The sequence below is a fragment of the Phaethon lepturus genome, unplaced genomic scaffold, assembly GCF_000687285.1.
Source record: "Phaethon lepturus isolate BGI_N335 unplaced genomic scaffold, ASM68728v1 scaffold11868, whole genome shotgun sequence".
Taxonomy (NCBI): Eukaryota; Metazoa; Chordata; class Aves; order Phaethontiformes; family Phaethontidae; genus Phaethon; species Phaethon lepturus.
This window is the reverse complement of record NW_010556932.1, coordinates 1-9,967: the sequence shown is the minus strand read 5'-3', so window position 1 is coordinate 9,967 and position 9,967 is coordinate 1.

The following is a 9,967-nucleotide window of genomic DNA, read 5'->3' as shown; positions in this document are numbered from 1 at the left end:
GTTTCTTCCATTCTCCTAGACATTTGAACTATGTGATCTTTATTATTTGGAGTTCTGCGTCTCAAATAAGCATTTGAGACAGATCTTTGTTTCCCTTTTCTTTCTCTCCCCAAAATATATTCACTAACAGTCAGATTTGTGTTCTCCGTTATGAGTTTGACTTTAGACTATAGGAATCAACTTCAGGACAATGCACTGTTAACCTTCTAACTATTACTGTAGATAATGGTCTTGTAGTAGCTCTAGAAGTGCCTTTAATTGGGAGGAAACAGTAGCAAGATTACTCTAATGCAGCTGACCCCCCCAGCTTTTTACACTAGATAGTTACGGTAGGTTCTTGTTCCATCCCCCACTTCCCCCTCTCCGTTTCTGGAAACAGCAGGCAGCCAGCTCAAGAGACAACAGGTTTTTTCCTCTTTAAGGGTAAACATGTTTGTAAGTCTCATGAGCACCTCACATTTTTATATAAGCACCTCAAATACTCACCATTATATCCCTGCACGGATCCTGATCCCTGCAGACCCTCTCCTCATCCTGTTGTAGGATGAAGTAGCTTTCAGCAGAATTCATGCTCGAGTCCTACTGGGCTCCAGAAAGGAGGCCATGCTCCAAGAGGCCAAATCCTGCTGTTGTCCCTTGGAAGCAGGCGCTGGAAGGAGGGGTTAGTGGTGCCTTCTTTTTACATACATGTGTGTCCATATGGACAGTGCAATGGATGAGCATTGCTTGAGGGAATTAAATCCGACAGCCTCCCTCTGCGTAATGCAGAATCCTCCTCTTTGCTCTAAAACCTTTTAAATGATACCTCTCCCCTGGATGCTGTGGCAGGAAAAGCCTCAAGATTCACAGGGAGAAAAGCAAGAGAGTGAAGTATACGGGGAGGGTGGAGGAATGGTCGTGTGTCATTCTTACAGGTTAAGGCTGCTGGTGACTACCTTCTCTTTAACAGTGAGGCTGTATTTTACATTATCCGATTTCTGCACAAAACACAGACGTTATTGAAACAACATTAAGCCTCTAATTCAGGTGTGACTCACAAGTGAAGGCACCGAAGGCCTTATGTGATAGACTAGAAGCCATTCTCAGTTATCGGGGCTGGGGCGGGGGGAAGCTGTATGGTGGTAATATGCATTAGAGTTTAAAAAAGGGCAGGGAGGGACAGGATTTGGAGCTCTGCTTTTGTTTGTAAAACCAAACTGGTCTTCAGCACAGCCTAAATGATAGTGTGGGTTTTGGCTGTCCAAGATGGCTCAAGCATTTATTTTGGAGAATATGCATCTGGAGTGGCCTTACAGGTGCAGGCTTTGTGCTAGAAAAGTCCAGTGCGTACAGCACCCTGTTTTCCCCGGGCTCAAAATGAGCCAACGTACAAAGCTGCAGGGGGGCACGGGCTGTGCTGCTTTCCTGCACTGTGACTGGTTTGCTGGGGGTACGCAGGCAGCTTCATGGTAAAGGTGGGCTGGTGGGAGGGGTGGGGTAGGCTTCCTTTTTTAACTAACCAAATGCCTGAAAACCTGTTTTTATGTAAAGCAGCCGAATGTGTGTGTGTGCGCGCGCGTGCACGCATGTGGCCATGTGTCTGCATGCGGATGTGCACATGCATGTTACGCCATAATGCCAGCTTGGTTCTGGTCAACTGTTTGTGAGGAAAAAACGTGTATTCACCTCAATTGCCTAATTATGCTGCAGGATGGTCTGAGCATGTTAAATGGTCCACAAACTAGTTGTGTTTATTTACAAGCTTGCTGGAGCAGTCGTCTAACTAACTTGTTCAAGTCATTATTAAAATGTTTGCTTTTGTGATTTTTTTTTTTTTCATTAGCTTACTGCTTTCCCTAGCCTGATACTTGACATAAAAGACCTCAACCTGTGTGCTTAGTGTCTTTTGGTACCAATTCTTTTTTCTTATTTTAAAATTACAGTTAAAACTATGGTGTCTTTTTCTTTTTTTTTTTTCCTTGAAAGTATAACTTTTTTGGTTTAAAGGTACCAAAAATGTGTAAATAAATTGCTCCACACAGGCAGCTGGTGGAATAAAAAAATATTAATGTTTAGGCTAGTACCCTTTGGGGGAAAAAATGGGTACTATATTTAAACAGGATTGTCTTTTAATAAGGAGATTTCAGACATTTTTACATTTCAGTTCTAAGATGTGTACAGATGCTGCAGATGGTCTTTGTATTTTATATATATAGCATGGGAGGGAGTTGAGTTAAAAATAATATGCCTTTATAATGAACAAAACCTGTCTAAATACCTATTTGCCAAACAGATGTTAAAAAGAAATTTACACAGTTCAAAAGGGGAGGTAGGCAAGCAGAGGCCAAGATGGCAACAAGCACAGGGGAGGAGAGACGGGGGCACCTCCTGTGGGGAGGAAGGGGGGGGGCCAGCCACGTTCCCCTGGAAATGTAGACAAGGTTCTGCTTCCTTGTGTTCGCATGGGACTTGCCTGCCGAGAAACTGGAACAACTACTGTGTGTGTGTGTGTGCGCGTGTGTGTGTGTGCGCGCGTGTGCCTGTGTGTGCTGTTTCTTCCTCAATGTTAAACATCTTAATTTTTTTTTTTAATTCACTTTCAAAAGACAGGTACTAAATGTTAATTTAAAAATATTCTCCACTCTGCACAGTTGCCTTACTGTAACTGTAGTCAGTAGGGACGGCTCTGACCATCCTTCTTTAATAACTTTCAAGAGCAATTTTGGGGTGTGAGTATGTATCTTTAACTTCTGTGTACAGAATACTGACATACAAGTGTGTATATATATGTATGTGTGTGTGTATATATATGTACACATTTTCAAATCTTAATTTCTGTTCACTGTTTAAAACAAGACACTGTTAATGCCATTTTGGTGTTGCAAGAGTAGAAAAACTACCAAGAAGCTTATTTTTTTTGTCTGTTTCTAGAAAACGTGCACTATTTTGGCTGTTACTGGCTGTTGTTATCATGACTTTTGTACTACACTGTAAACCACGAGGCGGGAAATAGGAAATGCTGGTTGATACGGCTGAAGAAGTGTACCTTCAGTGTCATTAATTCCTGTGAGGTAGAGCTCACTGTAGACTTTGTGATCATGGTAGTACAACTCTATTCACCATTTACTGCCCTGTACCCAAGAAATTTCTTTCATTCCAGAAACGCATTGAAAAGTGGGTGTTTGTATGTATATGTATACCCAGGCCTGCACCTGCCTGCAATACCACTTTGATATTAACTGCCTTGTATTTTTAATGAAAATGTAGCAAGTGGGGTAAAGGTTTTGGCACGCTCAGACGGAAAGACATTACAACCAAAAAGTTTCTAACATGTATTTAAGCGAAGGATGAAATCTTAAATGTGCCTCTAACCTAAGAGACAGAAAGCTGTACCTCAAATTGCTCTAGGCAGTAAGTTTCTAATGCTGTTGCTGTGATGGCTTAGAGTTCACTATTTCAACTGAAACTAAAACCTCTGTGCCTGATTGATAATGATTTATTGAGTAAAGTAGCAGTGCCAGGAGAAGTATAAAATCCTGATGCTGAGTTGTGAATGTGAAGTAAATCAGACTAAATAAATGTTCATACCTTTCCACAGCAAACTTCAGGCGGTTTCTTTCACTCCCTCTAAAAAAAAAAATAGCAGGGCTGTGTATGTTTGTTTCCCAAGAAAAGCAGGGACACTGTGCTGTAGAAAGATGATTAATAAAAAAGATGGGCAAATGATCTTAATTTCTCGCTACATTCTATTACAATGTCTGCTGTTTGTACAGTAAGCAGAATTTTGCTATCAGCAAACCTTACTCGGTATCAGAATGAAGATTCCATAGAAAAGATATTGGAGACAAACGCACAGGACTTTGGTGTCTTAGAAGAGAACTCATCCTTTTGGTTCCATTTCAGTTGACTGACTTGTTTCTGAATGAGAAAACACATCCATTTATGTGGGGCCAAGTAGACTACACTCAACACCGACACACTAAATGCGTGCAGTCTTGACCCTGAACGATTCCTGTCTACTACCCCTAAGATTTCCCCTTTATACAGATATCCACAACACAAGGAGCTGTTAAATAAATTATCCTGTCATATATAGCAGCACATTAAAACCGCACTTAAAAAAGGAGTTTTATGCCTTACCCTATGCCATCGTTGACCAGATGCATTTCTTTTTATATAAAACTGAAATATGTAATAAAAAGTAGGGACAGTTAGAGAGCCATGCTGATCCTGACAATCCTGGCAAGGTGCTAACCCTGCACAACATAATGAACACAGGCTGCACAGGCAACATGGAAATGATCAGAACTTGATGCACCACATTTTTTTTTTTTTTTTTTTTTATTGTAGAGGATGTTCTCAGTTGGTACCAGTGTTACTGCAGCTGTTTCTCTTTATTGCGCAAAAACCCTAGATTACAGTTTGCGGAGTAAGTTAGTTATATAGAAGAGAAAGGCTTTGTTCTTCAGAACAGAAAGTGACGCACAGTAAATCGTACTGACAGTCTTTTCAAACATTTTAAGAATGTTTTGTGCTAAAAATAACTACAGTAGTGTTCCAAGAAGCCGTAATTTTAGAAGAAACTACTTTACTTTTAATAAGCAGCAGCCAGGAGCGTGTGTCACACTGGTTCCTTTAAAAACACCCAAGTTAGTTACCCACATGCTCAGGACCTCTGTTGTCAACTGAAGCGTTTACTCTTGCCTCCAACGGCTTGCACGTGACAAACTTCCACTGCAGCACCCAGCTTCTTCAGTTCACTCAGCCAGATTATCTGCTTGGGGGACAGGCGATCATTGGGACCTTTCACTTCCACCAGCTACAAAGAAAAGAAATGTGGATGACGATTAGTAGTGTGCCTCTAGAGGAACTGAAAGATCATTAGCTCCCACAGACTACTACAAATATTCTTTTATGGCGGTTAATTGCAACAAAAATAATACAGGTTTAGCACAACGGAAGGCCCAGTGGGTGCTAAATTACTAACCTACGTTCCAAAGTTTAACTGTAAGAGAATGGCCTTTTATATAGTAACCAAAACACAGACAGAGGCACTAGTGAATGAAGATACCACATACTCAAAAATCGATCATCTGCAGCGTCACCTCTTCCAGCTGATACTGACAGCACCTTATTCAGATATTCTAGAGAACTAAATTCTGCTATTCAGATGTGTTTGTTTTATAAACACGTAACAAGTTGCGCCAGCAGCCAAGATGTCCAATAGTCTGCTAGTGCCTGCTCCACTACCATGCAAGACACAAACCATTATTATTCACTCAATTTTTGTGGCAGACATAGTTGTAGTCGCATATATTCTGTTTTTTGTGCAAGTGGTGACATTAGCAACCCTTTGCTAACAACAGTCAGAACGTGTAGGACTGATTAGCAACAGTTGCTTTACAGGACTTTTAATCGAAGACTTATTCTACAACAATACCTAGCCCCCCCCGCCCTTGCTGCTTCTCACTACACCCATTAAAGCTACAGCAAAATGTGATGAAATGGCAGATAGATACACCCACTACTTGCCTTAGCTGCTGGGCAGATGAGCAGCAGATTTAACTCCACCACAACAAGAAAGTACAGTTTGTATGGGCTGACAACTGGAAGGTTTTATACCTAAGGGCAAGATCAGCTGAGCACTGAGTACTTCCATGATGTCCCAAATACCTTAAAGTGATTCGTGTGAGTACGCCACACAACCAGGTCAGGAAGTCCCCCTCTGCAATGGCGTAGATCTTTGGAAAGTCGCCTAAAAACACCACTCAGAAACATTCCTCCAAGGCAAGAGACAAGGCTCTGTAAGAGACATTTTGGTAGTTGGCCTTTCTTTTTTTTTTTTTTTTAATGTCATTTCCTGTACAGCCATTTCCCAACTCTCACAAGAATATTCTGGGGCCCATCTCAGCTTTTTGTTTAGTCACATGTAACAAGAAACTTACTTACTTTACTTAAGTAGATGTTACCTACAGCAATATCCCTGCTGTTTTCCCAACTACTGGTACAGGAAAAGTGACCATATCAGGAAAAAATAACAGTACTTGGGATTAGGGAGAACTGTGCTGAAGTCCCCACTCAATTCCTCCGTCCCACCACTCACCATGAGTCTTGGCTCAGCGCCTCAGTCAAACTGTGAGCCCACTACGGCCATATACGATTTGATGGCGAGCCTCATCAAACGGAGTGCTCATTCTGGACAACAGTTCCTCACCTGAACTTGCTGGAGGGAACTAAAACGCCCCCAGTTAACTACTGCTGCGGCTTTTCCCTCCTGAGTGGTCCAGGTGTCAGCGATCAACTTTGCCAGCGTCTCTGAGGAAGCTGCATGAAGCTGCTGGAGTCTGGCCTCAATGACATCCCTCCTGTTCTCATAGAAGCTGTCGGTGTATAAATCCAGGGGGAACGTCTGTATAAAAAGGTAAATACAGCTCTGAGGAGTTGCCAGCAAAGCAGCAATTCCAAGAATAACAATGCCCTACTTCATATTTTTCTTCTCTCAACTACAAATTCACTCAGCCACTGAGTTGCTTTAACTTGACCATGCCTACCACATAAACCTTTATTAAATGGGAAAAGATTTGCATATATTTTAACACCCAATGCCAGTGCAACAAACGCTGGCCCCATCATAGCCTGTGCTCTGTTGGTTTTTGACCTCTGGACAGAGGTTTCCTTTAACAGGCAACAAAGAACTAGCTATCTGCTCTCCAAACTCTCTGAGCAGTAATATTCTAATCAGGATCTGGAATCAGTATCAAGACTGCTCAGCTGCAGTGAGCAGTTTGAGGTGGAAGAACAAAGCAGTGATGAAACTGGGGAGTAACACTCAAGCCACCTAAAAGCAAAGAAAGAGCCTTATGCCTAATGCTGAACACATTATTGTAGAAAGTCACTGCAGCAATTATTCAAATTTGAATATGGATGAAAAAGGCTACCACATAGTAGCTGAGTGCCATTCTAGCTTTTCAAAATCAAACGCAGTGAACCTACAAAACGGCAAATTTCAGCCTTACGCAAAATGCTGCCACAGCTAATCCCACAAAAATACAGCCTAGGAATGAGTGAGAGAATCAGGTGTGTGCTTTCAGCTGTTCGTGCCTGAGGCTCATGATAGCTTTGCTCTGCATTAGTAAGAAACACTAGTTTAAAAAAGAAAAATTTGCAAATGAGCTGTAAATACTGGGCTTGTTATAACATATAAACATACAAGTTGTTTCTTTTAAGTATGCATAATCTGCACACAAGATTATATAAAGGGAAATGTATTTAGGAAGGCAAGATCTATAGTAAATGGTAGTTTGCACTGACAAAGAATACCTGCTTTTAACACATGACATTGATACATATACAGCATCCTACAAAAATAGCAGACACTCCACAAGAAGAGTTGTTTGACCAGCCTTTGGAGCCTTTGGAGCTACAGCAGTCCCCTTCCTGTCTATAAGCCTGCATGCGCCTTCATGTCCCACCTCAAAATTCCAAAGCAAGGAGGACAACCCTAACTCAATTCTTTCTGCAAACAGTATTCAATCCTAAATTTACTTGGTCAGATGAACACAAGAATCAAGTAGCAAAGGCCATTTCAAAGAATAGCCATTACTCTGTAGTAAGCTGCCTCTCTTCATCATTGACTAGCTCTTCAAGGATATGACCAAGAACATACTTACTTACAATCAAGTGCTCATGGCTTAGGAAATTATTTCAAGACATGACTGCATACAGACTCATAGTCCATGTCAATATGAAATAAACAGGTTATACTTCAGATTAGTGGGACACAGAGCGACTCAGGTATTCATAGTCGTGAGTTTAGTCCTACTGGCCTAACAAAATAATTGTACTGATTGATTCTCTACATTTTTTACGTCCTTTGCTTAAGGGACTATGTAACGATGGCCTTGAGGGAATGTATCTCCCAGTCTGTCAATTAAAAAGATATTTGTAGTGGCCACTAATTAGGGAGACAGCCATCTTCAAAACCACCAGGTGGTTTTTGACTCAGCCACAAGGATTTCCACTTCATACTGGTGAAGAAAAGTAAAGGGGAGGAGGAGGGGGGAGAAAAGACAAGAAAAACCTGCATGTTTCACCTCTAAAATATGAAGAAATTTCTACCTAAGACACCTCAAACTGATATAAATCTATAATTTCTTACAGTACAAATAAATCCAGTTAAGGAAAAGGATGGCACTGGCTGTTCTACCTCTTGGCCAGGGTTCCAATTAAAACCAGTGGCTTAAGGTGGAAGAAAGACAACAATTGTCTGGCTTTTTTTAGTTCCACAACATTTAGGATGGCTTTTTAGGGTTTTCTTAGCAAATGTCACTGAGTGATCAAGTTTTCTAATTGCAACTATTAAAACTGTTTCTAGCTGTAATTTGTAGGATGTAACGCATTTAGCTAAAAGTCCCAAGTTCACCTGGAATCATTAATCTTAGGGTGTGGCAGGCAGTTGTTGTTGGGGCGTAGTGTTGTTCGCCTGTCCATTTCTTTGACAAAAAGGATGATCGCAAAAGCATAAACATGTTGGGGTGGAGCGGGTGGCGGTGTTAACAAACCTGAGTTTAAAAATGTGGCTTACCTTTAAAAGCTATTGAAAAGAAACAGACTTTTTTTTTCCTTTTTTTTTTTTTTTTTTTTTAAATGAAATGCATCATCTTCAAATGAGATGAACAATGCTATGGTACAGCAGTATTCTTCCACTGGCTCTAAAGGAAGCTTTGACCAGTGAGTTCAGATATAGGACACATGCATTTAGACAGATGAATCTCACTCTATCTGACAGTCAATCCAGAATTAGATAGCAATTAGTTACTGAGGAGCCCTTTAGTAACAAGCCCAATATAACAAATAATAAAACCAAGCAAACACCAACATCTGTCTGGAAAGTCCCTCAGATAAAATAAAATAAAACGTTCAACTAATCCCAAATAAGATTTTAACATGGTTACAGAGCCTATAGCAATGGGTAAAGAAATTCTATCTAAAGAAAACCTTTCAAAATTACCTGATAGGAATTTCTGAAAACGTCGGGTATGTCATCCATGAAAATGATATCCCACATTAGAATACCATACAGTGTAATAAATGTTGAGCCTTCCCCATGAATGCCTAAAGGGCAAAATTTAATAAAAATGGAAACATTAATTTCTACAGCAATCTCATATTAAGATGTACTAAAACATCATGATCCAAACCAGAAACATGCTATGTTCAGGTATATACACAGCTGAAGTCGGTATTAACTAACATTACAGCTTCAAGTTGTAAATGCACTTTATTACTTCCGTAATTTGCTAATGTTTTCTATTTCCAGGCTAGTGGCCTTCATTTACAGCATAGGATTAAATTACTATGCCCTGTCACCGATAAGGCTTACTGTTCTAACTTTAGCAATTCTTAAGACACTATTTAAAAAAAAAAAATTACACTAAAAAAATAACAAAACGTTTACACATATAATGCTTTATATTATGTATATACAAATACACATACATGTATACATACATACACACAAGTATATGGAGCTCTATATACACACACACATACATGTGCTGCATACAAGTATATTTATATGAACATACACACACTTCACAAGCCCTCTGGGCAACATGTCCAGTTGTTAGCTACCCTCATAGTAAAAAGGTATGTCCCTGTGTTTGCTATATATGTATATATGTTCATACATATATGTGTTCATACATATATGTGCTCATACACGTACTCAAAAGCTGGACACAGTCCTCAGCAACTGGCTCTAGGTGGCCCTGCTTGAGCAGGGAGGTGGGACTGGGTAACCTCCAGAGCTCCCTGCCAACCTCAACCATTCTGTGATGTATGTTCTGTCATTAGTCTACAACATACTGTATAGAATATTATATGTAATGTTACATATAACACATACAGATAATAGAATATTATTACATGTTATTATATTTTATACTACTATATTATATTATATATAATACATAGTACAGTGTATATG